This window comes from Pseudophryne corroboree, chromosome 6 (genome assembly GCF_028390025.1).
Source record: "Pseudophryne corroboree isolate aPseCor3 chromosome 6, aPseCor3.hap2, whole genome shotgun sequence".
NCBI classification, from domain to species: domain Eukaryota; kingdom Metazoa; phylum Chordata; class Amphibia; order Anura; family Myobatrachidae; genus Pseudophryne; species Pseudophryne corroboree.
This window is the reverse complement of record NC_086449.1, coordinates 662341734-662362871: the sequence shown is the minus strand read 5'-3', so window position 1 is coordinate 662362871 and position 21138 is coordinate 662341734. Positions and strand designations below refer to the sequence as shown.

Here is a 21138-nt window from a genome sequence, read left to right as displayed (position 1 = left end):
AATTTAATTCTGTTCAAAGGAAGCAATATGCCGTTCTGGAAAGGCACAATGTCGCATGGAATCAGACTTCTCAATGTCAGCATCACTGCAAATGGCTGATATGTATACAGCCGGCATTCGCGACAAAGCCCAGCAACACATTGTTTTTAATTGAATCTGCCCCAGCATGTATCAACGCAGACGTACAAATTTATTACAGTTCGTATTGAAACTTTCTGGAGTAAATGCTGATCCCTAGAGAAATTACTTGTTTTTAGCTAGCATAATATAAATTAAGCAAAAGTAATTTTATTGGCGTTATAATTCAACTCAAAAAATAAGAATTTACTTACCGATAATTCTATTTCTCGGAGTCCGTAGTGGATGCTGGGGTTCCTGAAAGGACCATGGGGAATAGCGGCTCCGCAGGAGACAGGGCACAAAAGTAAAGCTTTCCGATCAGGTGGTGTGCACTGGCTCCTCCCCCTATGACCCTCCTCCAAGCCAGTTAGGTACTGTGCCCGGACGAGCGTACACAATAAGGGAGGAATTTTGAATCCCGGGTAAGACTCATACCAGCCACACCAATCACACCGTACAACTTGTGATCAAAACCAGTTAACAGTATGATAACAGAGGAGCCTCTGAAAGATGGCTTCCTAACAATAACCCGAATTAGTTAACAATAACTATGTACAATTATTACAGATAATCCGCACTTGGGATGGGCGCCCAGCATCCACTACGGACTCCGAGAAATAGAATTATCGGTAAGTAAATTCTTATTTTCTCTATCGTCCTAGTGGATGCTGGGGTTCCTGAAAGGACCATGGGGATTATACCAAAGCTCCCAAACGGGCGGGAGAGTGCGGATGACTCTGCAGCACCGAATGAGAGAACTCCAGGTCCTCCTTAGCCAGAGTATCAAATTTGTAAAATTTTACAAACGTGTTCTCCCCTGACCACGTAGCTGCTCGGCAAAGTTGTAATGCCGAGACCCCTCGGGCAGCCGCCCAAGATGAGCCCCCCTTCCTTGTGGAGTGGGCCTTTACAGATTTAGGCTGTGGCAGGCCTGCCACAGAATGTGCAAGTTGGATTGTGCTACAGATCCAACGAGCAATCGTCTGCTTAGACGCAGGAGCACCCATCTTGTTGGGTGCATACAATATAAACAACGAGTCAGATTTTCTGACTCCAGCTGTCCTTGCAATATATATTTTTAATGCTCTGACAACGTCCAGTAACTTGGAGTCCTCCAAGTCACTTGTAGCCGCAGGCACTACAATAGGCTGGTTCAGATGAAATGCTGACACCACCTTAGGGAGAAAATGCGGACGAGTCCGCAGTTCTGCCCTGTCCGAATGGAAAATCAGATATGGGCTTTTGTAAGATAAAGCTGCCAGTTCTGACACTCTCCTGGCCGAAGCCAGGGCTAGTAACATGGTCACTTTCCATGTGAGATATTTTAAATCCACCTTTTTTAGTGGTTCAAACCAATGAGATTTTAGAAATTCCAAAACCACATTGAGATCCCACGGTGCCACTGGAGGCACCACAGGAGGCTGTATATGCAGCACTCCCTTAACAAAAGTCTGGACTTCAGGAACTGAAGCCAATTCTTTTTGAAAGAAAATCGACAGGGCCGAAATTTGAACCTTAATAGATCCCAATTTGAGACCCATAGACAATCCTGATTGCAGGAAATGTAGGAATCGACCCAGTTGAAATTCCTCCGTCGGAGCACTCCGATCCTCGCACCACGCAACATATCTTCGCCAAATGCGGTGATAGTGTTGCACGGTTACTTCCTTCCTTGCTTTAATCAAAGTAGGAATGACTTCTTCCGGCATGCCTTTTTCCTTTAGGATCCGGCGTTCAACCGCCATGCCGTCAAACGCAGCCGCGGTAAGTCTTGAAACAGACAGGGACCCTGCTGAAGCAAGTCCCTCCTTAGAGGTAGAGGCCACGGATCTTCCGTGATCATCTCTTGAAGTTCCGGGTACCAAGTCCTTCTTGGCCAATCCGGAACCACTAGTATCGTTCTTACGCCTCTTTGCCGTATAATTCTCAATACTTTTGGTATGAGAGGCAGAGGAGGAAACACATACACCGACTGGTACACCCAAGGCGTTACCAGCGCGTCCACAGCTATTGCCTGCGGATCTCTTGACCTGGCGCAATACCTGTCCAGTTTTTTGTTGAGGCGAGATGCCATCATGTCCACCATTGGTCTTTCCCAACGGGTTACCAGCATGTGGAAGACTTCCGGATGAAGTCCCCACTCTCCCGGGTGAAGGTCGTGTCTGCTGAGGAAGTCTGCTTCCCAGTTGTCCACTCCCGGGATGAACACTGCTGACAGTGCTATCACATGATTCTCTGCCCAGCGAAGAATCCTTGCAGCTTCTGCCATTGCACTCCTGCTTCTTGTGCCGCCCTGTCTGTTCACATGGGCGACTGCCGTGATGTTGTCCGACTGGATCAACACCGGTTTTCCTTGAAGCAGAGGTTCTGCCTGGCTTAGAGCATTGTAGATTGCTCTTAGTTCCAGAATGTTTATGTGAAGAGACGTTTCCAGGCTCGTCCACACTCCCTGGAAGTTTCTTCCTTGTGTGACTGCTCCCCAGCCTCTCAGGCTGGCGTCCGTGGTCACCAGGATCCAATCCTGTATGCCGAATCTGCGGCCCTCCAATAGATGAGCACTCTGCAACCACCACAGAAGAGATACCCTTGTCCTTGGAGACAGGGTTATCCGCTGGTGCATCTGAAGATGCGACCCTGACCATTTGTCTAACAGATCCCTCTGGAAAATTCGTGCATGGAATCTGCCGAATGGAATTGCTTCGTAAGAAGCCACCATTTTTCCCAGGACTCTTGTGCATTGATGTACAGACACCTTTCCTGGTTTTAGGAGGTTCCTGACAAGCTCGGACAACTCCTTGGCTTTTTCCTCCGGGAGAAAAACCTTTTTCTGAACCGTGTCCAGAATCATCCCTAGGAACAGCAGACGAGTTGTCGGCATTAACTGGGATTTTGGAATATTCAGAATCCAGCCGTGCTGTTTTAGCACTTCTTGAGACAGTGCTAATCCCCTCTCTAGCTGTTCTCTGGACCTTGCCCTTATTAGGAGATCGTCCAAGTATGGGATAATTAATACGCCTTTTCTTCGAAGAAGAATCATCATCTCGGCCATTACCTTTGTAAAGACCCGAGGTGCCGTGGACAATCCGAACGGCAGCGTCTGAAACGGATAGTGACAGTTTTGTACAACGAACCTGAGGTACCCCTGGTGTGAGGGGTAAATTGGAACGTGGAGGTACGCATCCTTGATGTCCAAGGACACCATAAAGTCCCCTTCTTCCAGGTTCGCTATCACTGCTCTGAGTGACTCCATTTTGAACTTGAACTTCTTTATGTACAGGTTCAAGGACTTCAGATTTAGAATAGGTCTTACCGAGCCGTCCGGCTTCGGTACCACAAATAGAGTGGAATAATACCCCTTTCCCTGTTGTAGAAGAGGTACCTTGACTATCACCTGCTGAGAGTACAGCTTGTGAATGGCTTCCAAAACCGTCTCCCTTTCGGAGGGGGACGTTGGTAAAGCAGACTTCAGGAAACGGCGAGGCGGATCTGTCTCTAGTTCCAACCTGTACCCCTGAGATATTATCTGCAGGATCCAGGGATCTACCTGCGAGTGAGCCCACTGCGCGCTGAAATGCTTGAGACGACCGCCCACCGCCCCCGAGTCCGCTTGAGAAGCCCCAGCGTCATGCTGAGGCTTTTGTAGAAGCGGGGGAGGGCTTCTGTTCCTGGGAAGGAGCTGCCTGTTGGTGTCTCTTCCCCCTTCCTCTGCCTCGTGGCAGATATGAATATCCCTTTGCTCTCTTGTTTTTAAAGGAACGAAAGGACTGCGGTTGAAAAGTCGGTGTCTTTTTCTGTTGGGGAGTAGCTTGAGGTAAAAAGGTGGATTTCCCGGCTGTAGCCGTGGCCACCAAATCTGATAGACCGACTCCAAATAACTCCTCCCCTTTATACGGCAAAACTTCCATATGCCGTTTTGAGTCCGCATCGCCTGACCACTGTCGCGTCCATAAACTTCTTCTGGCCGAAATGGACATAGCACTTACCCGTGATGCCAGTGTGCAGATATCCCTCTGTGCATCACGCATATAAAGAAATGCATCCTTTATTTGCTCTAAAGACAGTAAAACATTGTCCCTATCCAGGGTATCAATATTTTCAATCAGGGACTCTGACCAAACTACTCCAGCACTGCACATCCAGGCTGTCGCTATAGCTGGTCGTAGTATAACACCTGTATGTGTGTATATACTTTTTTGGATATTTTCCATCCTCCTATCTGTTGGATCTTTAAGTGCGGCCGTCTCAGGAGAGGGTAACGCCACTTGTTTAGATAAGCGTGTGAGCGCCTTATCCACCCTAGGAGGTGTTTCCCAGCGCGCCCTAACCTCTGACGGGAAAGGGTATAAAGCTAATAACTTCTTTGAAATTAGCATCTTTTTATCGGGGGCAACCCACGCTTCATCACATACATCATTTAGTTCTTCTGATTCAGGAAAAACTATAGGTAGTTTTTTCACACCCCACATAATACCCTGTTTAGTGGTACCAGTAGTATCAGCTAAATGTAACGCCTCCTTCATTGCCAAAATCATATAACGTGTGGCCCTACTGGAAAATACGGTTGATTCGTCACCGTCGCCACTGGAATCAGTGCCTGTGTCTGGGTCTGTGTCGACCGACTGAGGCAAAGGGCGTTTTACAGCCCCTGACGGTGTTTGAGGCGCCTGGACAGGCACTAACTGATTGTCCGGCCGTCTCATGTCGACAAACGACTGCTTTAGCGTGTTGACACTATCCCGTAATTCCATAAATAAAGGCATCCATTCTGGTGTCGACCCCCTAGGAGGTGACATCCCCATATTTGGCAATTGCTCCGCCTCCACACCAATATCGTCCTCATACATGTCGACACACACGTACCGACACACAGCAGACACACAGGGAATGCTCTTAACGAAGACAGGACCCCACTAGCCCTTTGGGGAGACAGAGGGAGAGTTTGCCAGCACACACCAAAAGCGCTATATATGACAGGGATAGCCTTCTAATAAGTGCTCCCTGTATAGCTGCTTTTATAATATAATTTTTGCCACTATTTTGCCCCCCCTCTCTTGTTTTACCCTGTTTCTGTAGTGCAGTGCAGGGGAGAGACCTGGGAGCCGTCCTGACCAGCGGAGCTGTGTAAGGAAAATGGCGCTGTGTGCTGAGGAGATAGGCCCCGCCCCTTTTCCGGCGGGCTCGTCTCCCGCTCTTTAGTGTATTCTGGCAGGGGTTAAATATCTCCATATAGCCCCGGAGGCTATATGTGAGGTATTTTTTAGCCAAATAGGTTTTCATTTGCCTCCCAGGGCGCTCCCCTCCCAGCGCCCTGCACCCTCAGTGACTGCCGTGTGAAGTGTGCTGAGAGGAAAATGGCGCACAGCTGCAGTGCTGTGCGCTACCTTTAGAAGACTGAGGAGTCTTCTGCCGCCGATTCTGGACCTCTTCATGTTTCAGCATCTGCAAGGGGGCCGGCGGCGAGGCTCCGGTGACCATCCAGGCTGTACCTGTGATCGTCCCTCTGGAGCTGATGTCCAGTAGCCAAGAAGCCAATCCATCCTGCACGCAGGTGAGTTCACTTCTTCTCCCCTAAGTCCCTGTTGCCAGCAGGACTCACTGTAAAATAAAAAACCTAAGCTAAACTTTCTCTAAGCAGCTCTTTAGGAGAGCCACCTAGATTGCACCCTTCTCGGCCGGGCACAAAAATCTAACTGGCTTGGAGGAGGGTCATAGGGGGAGGAGCCAGTGCACACCACCTGATCGGAAAGCTTTACTTTTGTGCCCTGTCTCCTGCGGAGCCGCTATTCCCCATGGTCCTTTCAGGAACCCCAGCATCCACTAGGACGATAGAGAAAGGGGGGTATTCATCAGACCCCAAAAAAAATTCAGGTGCGAATAATAGGGGTGTTTTTTGGGTGTTTAATTGATTACCGGCTAAAGTTTTGAAAAGCATTCAGAAAACTTAAACTGGTAGAAGGCACACAAGAAGTTATACAATGGAAAACCACTATTGCAACTTAGTATGATGTAATAGAGCCAGATGATATAAGTAAAACAATAAAATAAAACAAATCTATGACATCGCAGGATTCACATTTCGTAACAGGCTGCAAATATTGACACAACGTGCCATTTTGTCACCAAATACACTTACATTTTGCACAAAAGCTAAAATCAGGTTTCAGGGGATATAAATCATTCAATGTTTTTTAGGTAGAACATTATAGGTGTACTTAAACATTTGTATTGGTTTATTACTCAAGGATTCTAAGCTAACGCTTTAAATATACAAAATCAATAAAGGTTTTAATGTGCGCAAAAATATCAGGCGTACGCAAATAAGGCTTTGATGGCAATTACACTTGTGGCTTTCAAAATAGGGAAGCAGCCTTTATATATGCAGACCAGTTATCTTATTGACCAATTAACCCCTTTACAGAAACTATATACATTTTCTAAAAAAACTGATGGAAGGAATCAATATAAACAACTAAAAATAAGATTTATGGTCTTACCTGGTTAAATCCTTTTCTTCGAGTCCACAAGGGGTGCAGGAATTACGCTGGGTATAGGCTGTAGATGGGACAGAGACTGGGCACCAAACAGTTACAAGTTTTTAGCCAGCACTCTCCCTTCTCCACTATACCCCACACCCAGCCATCGGACCACCAGTTTAGTTAGCAGCCCACGTCAGGAGCAGGGAGAAAAAAAATGTAGGAGAAAGAAGACCAACAAATAGGGACACACTCAAAAAGGAACATGGACACACACGCACTAATATAGGAACAAAGACCAGCAAGTCAGGTGCGTCAGAGAGGGCGTCCTGTGACCCCTATGGACTCAATGTACAGGATTTAACCAGGTAAGACCATAAATCCTATTTTCTTGTTCATCCACTAGGGGGCACAGGAGCATTACGCTGAGATGTCCTAAAGCTGTCCTCTCAAAGGCGGGGATGCTCCTGGACTGCGCTCAGAACCCTACAGCGGAGTCAGACACAAAGGTATCAAACGCATAAAACCTGAGAAATGTATGGGCAGAAGACCACATGGAAGCCCTGCAAAGCTGCTACGCAGAGGCCCCACCCTGAGCGGCCCAAGAAGCTCCGACCAACCGGATGGAGGTGCCATCCCCATTGGAGAGGAAAGATTTGTCGCAGAGTAGACCTGATGGATGATCAAATGGAACCATGAGGCCAAGGTCTATTTTTAAGCCAGCCTGTTTCGCTTGTGAGAATTATACAAAAATAAGAGTGAATCCAAATCCGCAGATATCCTAGGTCCTGTCCACGGAAATGCAGGGAGCCTGCATGACATCCAGAGAAGACGGAACCATGACCTCCTGGCTGATGTAAAACCTAGAGACCACTCTGGGTAGATAACCCAAGCAATTGCGAAGGACCATCCGACCTGTATGAAAAATAAGAGGAGCGCGCAAAGACAAGGTGCTGAAATCCAAAACGCTTCTAGCTCACATTATGACAAAGAAAAAAACTCATCCATGAGTCATCCAAGCTCCACCCAAACTAGGGGTTCCAAAGAGAGCAGACTGGAAGACCAGGTGAGCTAAAGACAGGTCCCACAGAGCAACCAGGGGCCTCAACGGAGGAAGGAAGTGCAGAACACCAGAGCCAACTGGCGTTGGAAAGTACGGACAGGTCAGACACCTTGACCTTAAAGGACTAGAGTGCAATCCCAGACCTAGATATAGTCTTGCCTGGAGAAATGCTGGGTGTTGAGAGACTCATGATGACCGCAGGTTGATTTTTGTGGGAGAACATCATGCAATGTTAGGCCGCCAAACACGGTTATAAAGTCTCATGTCTTTTAGAAAGGTAGTAATGTTCGTCCCAAGAAAAAAAAAAAACTCTTTGCTCCCAAGGTGGACGTCACAAGAGCCATCTTGTCAAAACAAGAGGGGCCAGATCCAGATGAAGGTAGAGCCCCGAAGATCAGAGATTCAGTCATAAAGGCAGATGCAGCAGGGAGTCGAGGTAGAGGCCTTGAAGAATGGTATATCACACTTATGGCCAATGTAGGTCTGCCAAGATCACAGTGTCCCCAATCCTCAGTAACTTGTAGAGAAAACGCGGGATGCTCGAGAAAGGAGACGATATAGAGGAGTGTAAACGTCTACGGACTTGCCACAGCGTCTGGTAGAAAGGCTGCGGAATCCCTGTTTTGGGAGCAGCATCTCAGCCGCTGGTTATTGTGTAGAGACGTCATCATGAGAATGTCCAGGGACCCGAATGGCGAACCAGAAACTAAAGACACTTCCAGATGCAGTGCCCACAGATAAAAACTATAATGTATTCACACAGCAACATTCAAAGCCAACCTCCAGGGACTAGCTTCACTGCCACAGCAGTGACCTGTTAACCTGTGCCCCGGTGGTCCAGTGCACTGGCCCGCCACTACTCCCCAATAGCCACAATGATTATTCCAGGGAGCCATGTCTTATCTCCCCAGGGACAGTTGCAGATGCAGGCTTCGGGAGCAGTGGGTGTGTTGTGAGTTCACCTCCTGGAATCCCACGGCAGAAGTCACCAACACAGTCGCCAGTGCTGCCACCGCCAGCATCCTATATTTTTAGCCTGAACTCACCGCTCATTCAGTAAAATGTTGATTAAAAAAAAAAAAACAACAACCGGGGGCGACTTAAGAGCAGCCTCTACAAAATGGTGCCCATTCATGCCAGCACCAAACGAAAAACAAACAGGCCGATGACTGGGGGCAGGGTATAGCAAAGAGAGAGCGAGGGCTGCTGGGTAAAAACTTGTAACCGTTTGGTGTCCAGCCTCTCTCCCATCTTCAGCGTATAATCTGCATAATGCTCCTGTCCCCCCTAGTGAACGAACAAGAAAGTAACAGTTTTTAACACGGATTAAAAAGGAGCTAAAATAAAAGGACAAAACACTGTTTTCACGCTGTCTCTTTAACTCCTGTAAAACCCCCTTTGTGACAAGCCTTGTAATTTAGTTTTTAGTCAAATTCTATAATTTGCTTTATATAGGACACATGATTATGTAGAATACTGAGATCGTTTAATTTAAGGCTGTGCTATAGGACAAAAATTGCATATTTTCCTTTATGTGCCCCACAGCTAATCTTACGCAATAAGTGTAAGGACTGTTACTAAATCTTAGGGGGACATGTACTAAGCAGTGAAAGTGTGGAGAAGTGTGACAGTGGAGAAGCTGTCCATGTCAATCAGCTGCTCTGTATATGTTTATAGTATGCAAATGATAAATGTTACATCACTGCTGATTGGTTGCCATGGGCAGCTTCTCCACTTTTATCACTGCTTAGTACTTCCTACCTTCAGGAGCAAATGAGAAAGAGCGCAAAAACTTTTTTGACACTGGAATTTTTTGTCTGGATTTTTCCAGGCTAACTTGAATAGGTCATCTAACTCTGCAGAATCAGGGAAAGTGACATTAGGCTTATTTTGTGTAAAGAAAAACGACTGCTGTGACGCAGCATCCTCTAGAGGGAATTTTAACACGTCCCGTATAGCCAGAATGAGGGGTCGATACACTGAGCAGAATCAGAATCCCCACTAACGGAATCCAAGTCCTCCCCATCCTCCTGTATTTCCTCATATGAATGAGAGAGCAGAGCAGGCAAACAACACTTCTGTGGTGCTGCATGACAGGGGAGGGCTGTGTAACATCTGCCCTAGCAGCTAAGTCTGCAACAGCCTGTTGTAGTAGCTGAGTTTTCTGTACATAGCAGTGAGCTGGGATGACATATCAGGCATCATAGTTTTAAGAGCCCCAGCCAGGAGGGCTCTGGACCCTCTCCCATAGCCCCTTCACTGATTTGTGAAAATTGGATGCATTGTTCACAAGAAACAGAATCCGATAATACAGGAGAATCTAGTGTGACATACACTGCACATCTTGTGTTTACCCATGTTTCACAGTAAGCACAATAACCTACACATATACACAGACAGTAATATTTTCAAGCCTGCCCTTACTGTATGTGAGAGGAGACACAAAGAGAGACACCAGCACACCCCTAGCTGTACAGCCCCAGTGAGGCTGACAGCTAATTATATCACAGTAACACTAATAATTTCTGCCCTGTAGAGGACTCAGATAGTGTACAATAGCGGCTCTCCCCCTTTGCTACACCCCGTATCAGTTTTACAGCGTGTCTTGTGAGGCAGGAAGCGCTGTGTGTGCTGTCTGTGGCTGCATTAAACAGAGGAAGGCGCCAAAATGCCTCTGGTCCTACTCTGAGGTAGCTCTGCCCCCTCCAATGGCACCGGAGCTACAGTGATTTTTTTTATACTGGCAATGTTTCCTGTTTGCTTAAAAACATCACACAAGTGCTAGCTCAAGCTATTTGAAGCCAGTCTACATGGGGGCTCTAGTGGGTCCGCTATGCCGTGCCCACGTTCAGCTGCACTTCGAACCAGGGGACCCCCCCCCCCCCCCCTAGTGGGGCCCCCGGTTTGTACTCCCTACAGTCGTCACCTTCAGGATTATGTTAGGGGTGTGCTGCGATTCTGACAGCCAGGGCACAGTGCCCCGCTGACAAACAACCTGCAGCAGGGAAGCGGCTCTGCACCTTGCAAGGCCAGTGACTGTCCCCTCCCTAACTCCCACGGTGCAGGTATGCTGTTGCCCAAACAGCATACCGAAAATAAAACGTTTAAAAGAAATTGAAGAAAACTCTCTGGAGCTGCAGAGTGTGCATCCTCTCCTGAGGGCACTTTTTCTAAACTGCTTGTGGGAGGGTAATAAAGGGGAGGAGCCAGCACACCTAGTGAAGAAATTTAAAGTGCACCGGCTCCTTTGGACCCCGTCTATACCCTATCGTCTTCCCCAATATCCCTTATGGATGCTAGAGAAAACCACTTTTTTTTTATTTTATTTTTTTATTATGCTGTTAGTACCGGCATGAAATGTTTAATGCCAGTGACATGCCCGATACTAATGCTTAAGTAAGTGTGTAAGTGTGTGTGTGTGTGTGTGTGTTTCTCCGAAAAGTGCTTTTGCATTTTCCACTTTGTATTACTATTCAGATTTAATTATAATAAGACTACAGCTGGCCACACACCTAAAGATCTGTCAGATCTGGATGGTTGACAAAAATGGTCGGACAAACAGGTTAAATCCATCTGATTTAACCAATTTGTCTGAATGACCTTTTTGTCAGTTTTACGGCATTTAGTAGCATATGGTCAATTGTCATTTGCGGTCATCCATTACCAGTTTTTTTATTCCAACCAGCCACATCTGACAGATAAATCTTTAGGTGTATGGCCAGCTTAATGCTTAACATTAACTTGTTTTTATTTTCACTTTCATCTATGAGTGTACTTTGTATGTATTAATATGTTGTTTAGTATATCTTCATATATTCAGACGTTTTATTCATAATACCAGTAAGCATGATTTCTAGCATACACATACTGCAGTCATTTGAACAATGACATGATATATTGTGTTCAGGAATTGTATCCAATTAATTGTTGTTCCTGTACACACTATGCAGTCATGTAGAAATAAAAATTGGTTTAAAACAAATAAACAGTTTAAAAAAAAAAAAAAAAAACACACACTGGGGTAAATTTACTAAGATAAGAATTCTATTTAAGATGGGATGTTGCCCATAGCAACCAAACAGATTCCAGGTATTATCTTCTAGAAGGTGTTAGATAAATGAGAAGTAGAATCTGATTGGTTGCTATGGGCAACATCCCATCTTAAATAGAACTCCCATCTTAGTAAATTGATGCCACTGTTTTTTTTTTTTTTAGAACAAGAGTTATGGTAGACTAACCATGGTTAACTTTTTTCAAGGTCCACAGGATTGACATGGGGTATAGGTGGTTGGATAACGATCAGGCACCAATGGTTAAGCTTTTGAGTTCCCAGAATGCTCCGGGCCAACCTCCCTTATAACCCCGCCTCCTGGCAAAGTCAGCAGAATTAAGCGAGAAGGAAGACCTGTACGTCCAAGAAAAACACACTCTTCCATACCAGAAGGAAGGCGTTGGTGAAAGATTATTCGGTGCATCAGGGTGGGCGCCCTGTGTATCCTGTAGACCTTGAAGAAACAGAGTTAACCATGGTAAGTCTACCATAACTCTTGTTTTCTTCTTCAGGGTCCACAGAGTTGATCCACAGGATTGACATGGGGATGTCCGAAAGCAAAATTTAAGGGAGGGAACCCTTATGATTTGAAAGGAGAATCCAACGCCCAACCGCAGCATTCTGAGAGGCAAATGTATCAAAGGCATAAGCCTTAGAAACGTATTGATAGATGACATTAGGGACCATTTGAACACAACTCGTCCTGCACCAGGTCCCTGAGAGGTTAATCCTGCAGCACAGGATGTGCATGAAATTAACACTGGTCCAGTAGCTGCCCTGTTTCCCTTGCCTTTCATGGACATCGTAACATAACCACAAAAATAAGAATTTACTCACCGGTAATTCTATTTCTCGTAGTTCGTAGTGGATGCTGGGGACTCCGTAAGGACCATGGGGAATAGCGGGCTCCGCAGGAGACTGGGCACTCTAAAGAAAGATTTAGTACTATCTGGTGTGCACTGGCTTCTCCCTCTATGCCCCTCCTCCAGACCTCAGTTAAGGAAACTGTGCCCGGAAGAGCTGACATTACAAGGAAAGGATTTTGGAATCCAGGGTAAGACTCATACCAGCCACACCAATCACACCGTATAACTTGTGATAAACTTACCCAGTTAACAGTATGAACAAACAACAGAGCATCAACCAATGGATGCCAACATAACATAACCCTTTATAAAGCAATAACTATATACACGTATTGCAGAAAGTCCGCACTAGGGACGGGCGCCCAGCATCCACTACGGACTACGAGAAATAGAATTACCGGTGAGTAAATTCTTATTTTCTCTAACGTCCTAGTGGATGCTGGGGACTCCGTAAGGACCATGGGGATTATACCAAAGCTCCCAAACGGGCGGGAGAGTGCGGATGACTCTGCAGCACCGAATGGGCAAACACCAGGTCCTCCTCAGCCAGGGTATCAAACTTGTAGAACTTTGCAAATGTGTTTGAACCCGACCAAGTAGCAGCTCGGCAAAGCTGTAATGCCGAGACCCCTCGGGCAGCCTCCCAAGAAGAACCCACCTTCCTTGTGGAATGGGCTTTTACGGATTTTGGATGCGGCAATCCAGCCGCAGAATGAGCCTGCTGAATCGTGTTACAGATCCAGCGAGCAATGGTTTGCTTTGAAGCAGGAGCAGACAATAAACAGCGAGTCAGTCTTCCTGACTTCAGCTGTCCTGGCAACATAGATCTTCAAAGCCCTGACTACATCAAGCAACTTGGAATCCTCCAAGTCACGAGTAGCCGCAGGCACCACAATAGGTTGGTTCAGATGAAAAGCCGACACCACCTTTGGCAGAAACTGCGGACGAGTGCGTAATTCTGCCCTGTCCATATGGAAAACCAGATAGGGGCTTTTACATGACAAAGCCGCCAATTCTGACACACGCCTAGCTGAGGCTAGGGCCAACAGCATGACCACTTTCCACGTGAGATACTTTAGTTCCACCGTTTAAGTGGCTCAAACCAGTGGGATTTCAGGAAACTCAACACCACGTTAAGATCCCAAGGTGCCACTGGTGGCACAAAAGGAGGCTGAATATGCAGCACTCCCTTAACAAACGTCTGAACCTCAGGCAGTGAAGCCAGTTCTTTTAGAAAGAAAATGGATAGGGCCGAAATCTGGACCTTTATGGACCCTAATTTCAGGCCCAAAGTCACACCCGACTGTAGGAAGTGCAGGAATCGACCCAGTTGGAATTCCTGTGTAGGGGCCTTCCTGGCCTCACACCAAGCAACATATTTTCGCCATATACGGTGATAATGTTTTGCTGTCACGTCCTTCCTAGCCTTTATCAGCGTAGGAATAACTGCTTCCGGAATGCCCTTTTCTGCTAGGATCCGGTGTTCAACCGCCATGCCGTCAAACGCAGCCGCAGTAAGTCTTGGAACAGACAGGGCCCTTGTTGTAACAGGTCCTGTCTGAGAAGCAGAGGCCACGGGTCCTCTGTGAGCATTTCTTGCAATTCCGGGTACCAAGTCCTTCATGGCCAATCCGGAACAATGAGTATTGTTCTCACTCCTCTTTCTTACAATTCTCAGCACCTTTGGTATGAGAGGAAGAGGAGGAGACACGTAGACCGACTAGAACACCCACGGTGTTACTAGTGCGTCCACAGCTATCGCCTGAGGGTCCCTTGACCTGGCGCAATATCTTTTTAGCTTTTTGTTGAGACGGGACGCCATCATGTCCACCTGTGGCAGTTCCCATCGATTTGCAATCTGCGTGAAGACTTCCTGATGAAGTCCCCACACTCCCGGGTGGAGGTCGTGTCTGCTGAGGAAGTCTGCTTCCCAGTTGTCCACTCCCGGAATGAACACTGCTGACAGTGCTAGTACGTGATTCTCCGCCCACCGAAGAATCCTGGTGGCTTCTGGCATTGCCACCTTGCTTCTTGTGCCGCCCTGGCGGTTCACATGGGCCACTGCCGTGATGTTGTCTGACTGAATTAGCACTGGTTGGTTTCGAAGAAGAGGCTCCGCTTGACTCAGGGCGTTGTATATGGCCCTTAGTTCCAGGATATTGATGTGCAGACAAGTCTCCTGACTTGACCACAACCCTTGGAAGTTTCTTCCTTGAGTGACTGCCCCCCACCCTCGGAGGCTTGCATCCGTGGTCACCAGGACCCAGTCCTGTATGCCGAATCTGCGGCCCTCGAGGAGGTGAGCACCTTGTAGCCACCACAGAAGAGACACCCTGGGGGACAGGGTGATCATCCGATGCATCTGAAGATGCGATCCGGACCACTTGTCCAGCAGATCCCACTGAAAGATCCTCGCATGGAACCTGCCGAAGGGAATGGCTTCGTATGACGCCACCATCTTTCCCAGGACTCGCGTGCAGCGATGCACAGACACCTGTTTTGGCTTTAGGAGGTCTCTGACCAGAGTCACGAGCTCCTGAGCCTTCTCCTCCGGGAGAAACACCTTCTTCTGGTATGTGTCCAGAATCATGCCCAGGAAGGGCAGACGCGTCGCAGGAATCAGCTGCGACTTTAGAATGTTCAGAATCCAGCCGTGCTGACGCAACACTTCCTGAGAGTGTGCTACACTGATCAGCAACTGCTCCCTGGACCTCGCCTTTATGAGGAGATCGTCCAAGTATGGGATAATTGTAACCCCCTGCTTCCGAAGGAGCACTATCATCTCCGCCATCACCTTGGTAAACACTCTCGGTGCCGTGGACAGGCCAAACGGCAACGTCTGGAATTGGTAATGACAGTCCTGTACCACAAACCTGAGGTACTCTTGATGAGGCGGATAAATGGGGACATGCAAGTAAGCATCCTTGATGTCCAGAGACACCATAAAATCCCCTTCCTCCAGGCTTGCAATGACCGCTCTGAGCGATTCCATTTTGAACTTGAATTTCTTCAGATAAATGTTCAGGGATTTTAAATTTAAAATGGGTCTAACCGAACCGTCCGGTTTCGGTACCACAAACATAGTGGAATAGTAGCCCCTTTTCCCCGTTGAAGGGGGGGGACCTATACCACCACTTTCTGGAGAAAAAGTTTGTGAATTGCCTCCACCACTATCTCCCTTTCCATGGGGGCAGTTGGTAAGGCCGATTTTAGGTAACGGTGAGGGGGCATCACCTCGAATTCCAGCTTGTATCCCTGAGACACAATTTGTATAGCCCAAGGATCCACCTGTGAGCGAACCCACTGGTGGCTGAAATGTCGGAGACGCGCCCCCACAGCTCCTGGCTCCGCCTGTGGAGCCCCAGCGTCATGCGGTGGATTTAGTGGAAGCCAGGGAAGACTTTTGTTCCTGGGAACTAGCTGCGTGGTGCAGCTTTTTTCCTCTACCCCTGCCTCTGGCAAGAAAGGACGCACCTCTGACCTTCTTGCTCCTCTGAGAACGAAAGGACTGCATTTGGTAATACGGTGCTTTCTTTGGTTGTGGAGGGACATAAGGTAAGAAATTTGACTTCCCAGCCGTAGCTGTGGAAACTAGGTCCGAGAGACCGTCCCCAAACAATTCCTCACCCTTATAAGGTAAAACCTCCATGTGTTTTTTAGAGTCGGTATCCCCTGTCCATTGCCGAGTCCACAGGACCCTTCTGGCAGAAATGGACATAGCGTTAACTCTAGAGCCCAGCCGGCAAATGTCCCTCTGAACATCCCGCATATATAGGATCGCGTCCTTGATATGTGCCAGGGTCAGTAGAACAGTGTCCCTGTCCAGGGTATCTAACTTCTCAGACAGAGTATCCGTCCATGCAGCTACCGCACTACACATCCAGGCCGAAGCAATTGCTGGCCTCAGCAGTGTGCCAGAATGTGTATAAACTGACTTCAGGATAGCTTCCAGCTTTCTATTTGCAGGATCCTTTAGGGCGGCCGTATCCGGAGACGGCAAGGCCACCTTCTTAGACAAGCGTGTCAACGCCTTGTCTACCCTAGGGGAGGATTCCCAGCGTAACCTGTCCGTTGGTGGGAAAGGATACGCCATGAGTAATCTCTTGGAAACTATCACCTTCCTGTCAGGGGAATCCCACGCTTTTTCACATAATTCATTTAATTCATGGGAAGGGGGAAAAGTCACTTCATGCTTTTTCTCCCCATACATATAAATCCTCTTGTCAGGGACAGGATTTTCCTCAGAAATGTGTAATACATCCTTTATAGCTACAATCATGTAGCGGATGGCTTTAGTCATTTTAGGCTGCAACTTTGCCTCATCGTCATCGACACTGGAGTCAGATTCCGTGTCGACATCTGTGTCAACTATCTGGGATAGTGTGCGCTTTTGGGACCCTGACGGCCTCTGCGCTGCAGGAGCAGGCATGGGTTGAGACCCTGCCTGTCCCCCGGTTACAGTTTTATCCAATCTGTTATGGAAGGAGTTTACATTATCATTTAACACCTTCCACATATCCATCCAATCAGGTGTCGGCACCGTCGGCGGCGACACCACACTCAGCTGCACTTGTTCTGCCTCCACGTATCCTTCCTCATCAAACATGTTGACACAGGCGTACCGACACACAGCACACACACAGGGAATGCTCTGACTGAGGACAGGACCCCACAAAAGGCTTTTGGGGAGACAGAGAGAGAGTATGCCAGCACACACCCCAGCGCTACATAACCCAGGGATTACACAGTACCTTAGTGTTTACCCTGTAGCTGCTGTTAAAATATATATATATATATATATATATATATATATATATATATATATATATATATATATATATATATATATATATATATAGATATATATATAGATATATATATAGATATATATATATAGATATATATATAGATATATATATAGATATATATATATAGATATATATATAGATAGAAGCAATGTACGGCGGCACTCGGAAGAATAAACGGGTAAAGCAGAGTGGTTTACAACGTTTCGGAGCTTTAATATCCCTCCGTCATCAGGTATACCTGATGACGGAGGGATATTAAAGCTCCGAAACGTTGTAAACCACTCTGCTTTACCCGTTTATTCTTCCGAGTGCCGCCGTACATTGCTTCTATTATGTGGACCTGCTGAGGTACCTAGGAAGGCACCGGGACATTTGTCTATCTATTGGGAGTGCTGCCCGAACGACGTCTATATATATATATATATATATATATATATATATATATATATATATATATATATATATATATATATATATATATATATATATATTGCGCCTAAATTTATGTGCCCCCCCTCTCTTTTTTACCCTCTAATGCACCTGTATACTGCAGGGGAGAGCCTGGGGAGCGTCCTTCCAGCGGAGCTGTGAAGAGAAAATGGCGCTGGTGTGCTGAGGAAGAAGGCCCCGCCCCCTCAGCGGCGGGCTTCTGTCCCGCTTTAATGTATAAAAAATGGCGGGGGCTCTGGCATATATACAGTCCCAGACTGTATATAGGTCTCTTTTTGCCAAAAAAGGTACTTAATTGCTGCCCAGGGCGCCCCCCCCTGCGCCCTGCACCCTACAGTGACCGGAGTGTGCGGTGTGCTGTGGGAGCAATGGCGCACAGCTGCAGTGCTGTGCGCTACCTTAAGTGAAGACAGGAGTCTTCAGCCGCAGATTTCGATGTCTTCATGCTTCTGCTGCTTCTGTTCTTCTGGCTCTGCGAGGGGGACGGCGGCGCGGCTCCGGGAACGGACGATCAAGGTTAGGTACCCGTGTTCGATCCCTCTGGAGCTAATGGTGTCCAGTAGCCTAAGAAGCGCTACCTAGCTGCCGTGAGTAGGTTTGCTTCTCTCCCCTCAGTCCCTCGTAGCAGAGAGTCTGTTGCCAGCAGAAGCTCTCTGAAAACAAAAAACCTAACAAAATACTTTCTTTTCTAGCAAGCTCAGGAGAGCCCACTAGGAGCACCCAGCTCGGCCGGGCACAGATTCTAACTGGAGGAGGGGCATAGAGGGAGGAGCCAGTGCACACCAGATAGTACTAAATCTTTCTTTAGAGTGACCAGTCTCCTGCGGAGCCCGCTATTCCCCATGGTCCTTACGGAGTCCCCAGCATCCACTAGGACGTTAGAGAAATCAGTGTATATTAAGCAGCAATGTGACAGCCTTCACTTAAAACAGGTAAAAGTAAAGTACAGTGGGAAAAAAAACAGCCTTCAAGGTTTGAAAGGTGAAAGGGACAGAAAGGAGCTGACAGAAATAGTAATAAAGTCAGACAGCAGAACTAGCATAAGTCAGACCATGCAATAAATTATACAATTGCAGTGGCCACTTAATCAACTACTCCGTACCACAGGGGTAGTAGGTAGGAGTCAGTGCTGTAGAACCTGGCCCTTGGGAGAGGTATACAGGGAGGCTAAACCCAGTGTTCCTGAAGACATGCTGTAAAAATTTCACTCAGAGTTTGTCGCTAAGCGACTATCTGTAACCGATGCGTCTGGCGTATATTACCACACAGAGATTACTGCAGCAGACACATGTATAATGTCGCTCAGTGTCTTTTACACGGAAGCAGGTCAAATCAGTTTAAGGCAGGAAAAATAAGAATTTACTTACCGATAATTCTATTTCTCATAGTCCGTAGTGGATGCTGGGGACTCCGAAAGGACCATGGGGAATAGCGGCTCCGCAGGAGACTGGGCACAAAGTAAAAGCTTTAGGACTAGCTGGTGTGCACTGGCTCCTCCCCCTATGACCCTCCTCCAAGCCTCAGTTAGGATACTGTGCCCGGACGAGCGTACACAATAAGGAAGGATTTTGAATCCCGGGTAAGACTCATACCAGCCACACCAATCACACCGTACAACTTGTGATCTGAACCCAGTTAACAGCATGATAACAGAAGGAGCCTCTGAAAAGATGGCTCACAACAACAATAACCCGATTTTTGTAACAATAACTATGTACAAGTAATGCAGACAATCCGCACTTGGGATGGGCGCCCAGCATCCACTACGGACTATGAGAAATAGAATTATCGGTAAGTAAATTCTTATTTTCTCTAACGTCCTAGTGGATGCTGGGGACTCCGAAAGGACCATGGGGATTATACCAAAGCTCCCAAACGGGCGGGAGAGTGCGGATGACTCTGCAGCACCGAATGAGAGAACTCCAGGTCCTCCTCAGCCAGGGTATCAAATTTGTAGAATTTAGCAAACGTGTTTGCCCCTGACCAAGTAGCTGCTCGGCAAAGTTGTAAAGCCGAGACCCCTCGGGCAGCCGCCCAAGATGAGCCCACTTTCCGTGTGGAATGGGCTTTTACAGATTTTGGCTGTGGCAGGCCTGCCACAGAATGTGCAAGCTGAATTGTACTACAAATCCAACGAGCAATCGTCTGCTTAGAAGCAGGAGCACCCAGCTTGTTGGGTGCATACAGGATAAACAGCGAGTCAGATTTTCTGACTCCAGCCGTCCTGGAAACATATATTTTCAGGGCCCTGACTACGTCCAGCAACTTGGAATCCATCAAGTCCCTAGTAGCCGCAGGCACCACAATAGGTTGGTTTAAGTGAAATGCTGAAACCACCTTAGGGAGAAATTGAGGACGAGTCCTCAATTCTGCCCTGTCCGTATGAAAAATTAGGTAAGGGCTTTTATAGGATAAAGCCGCCAATTCTGATACACGCCTGGCTGAAGCCAGGGCTAACAGCATTACCACTTTCCATGTGAGATATTTCAAGTCCACAGTGGTGAGTGGTTCAAACCAATGTGATTTTAGGAATCCCAACACTACATTGAGATCCCAAGGTGCCACTGGAGGCACAAAAGGAGGCTGTATATGCAGTACTCCCTTGACAAACGTCTGAACTTCAGGAACAGAAGCTAGTTCTTTTTGGAAGAATATCGACAGGGCCGAAATTTGAACCTTAATGGACCCTAATTTGAGGCCCATAGACAGTCCTGTTTGCAGGAAATGCAGGAATCGACCCAGTTGAAATTCCTCCGTAGGGGCCTTCCTGGCCTCGCACCACGCAACATATTTACGCCAAATACGGTGATAATGTTGTACGGTTACATCCTTCCTGGCTTTGATCAGGGTAGGGATGACTTCATCCGGAATGCCTTTTTCCTTCAGGATCCAGCGTTCAACCGCCATGCCGTCAAACGCAGCCGCGGTAAGTCTTGGAACAGACATGGTCCCTGCTGGAGCAGGTCCTTTCTTAGAGGCCACGGGTCTTCCGTGAGCATCTCTTGAATTTCCGGGTACCAAGTCCTTCTTGGCCAATCCGGAGCCACGAGTATAGTCTTTACTCCTCTCCTTCTTATGATTCTCAGTACTTTTGGTATGAGAGGAAGAGGAGGGAACACATACACTGACCGGTACACCCACGGTGTTACCAGAGCGTCCACAGCTATTGCCTGAGGGTCCCTTGACCTGGAGCAATATCTGTCCAGTTTTTTGTTGAGGCGAGACGCCATCATGTCCACCTTTGGTTTTTCCCAACGGTTTACAATCATGTGGAAGACTTCTGGGTGAAGTCCCCACTCCCCCGGGT

General features: G+C 47.3%; 1 protein-coding gene across 2 annotated transcripts in view; it reads right to left on the bottom strand.

Annotated features, from left to right (window-relative positions):
• Positions 1-21138, bottom strand: part of ANKHD1 (ankyrin repeat and KH domain containing 1) — a 411439-nt gene that overhangs the window by 301394 nt on the left and 88907 nt on the right. The window lies entirely within an intron of this gene.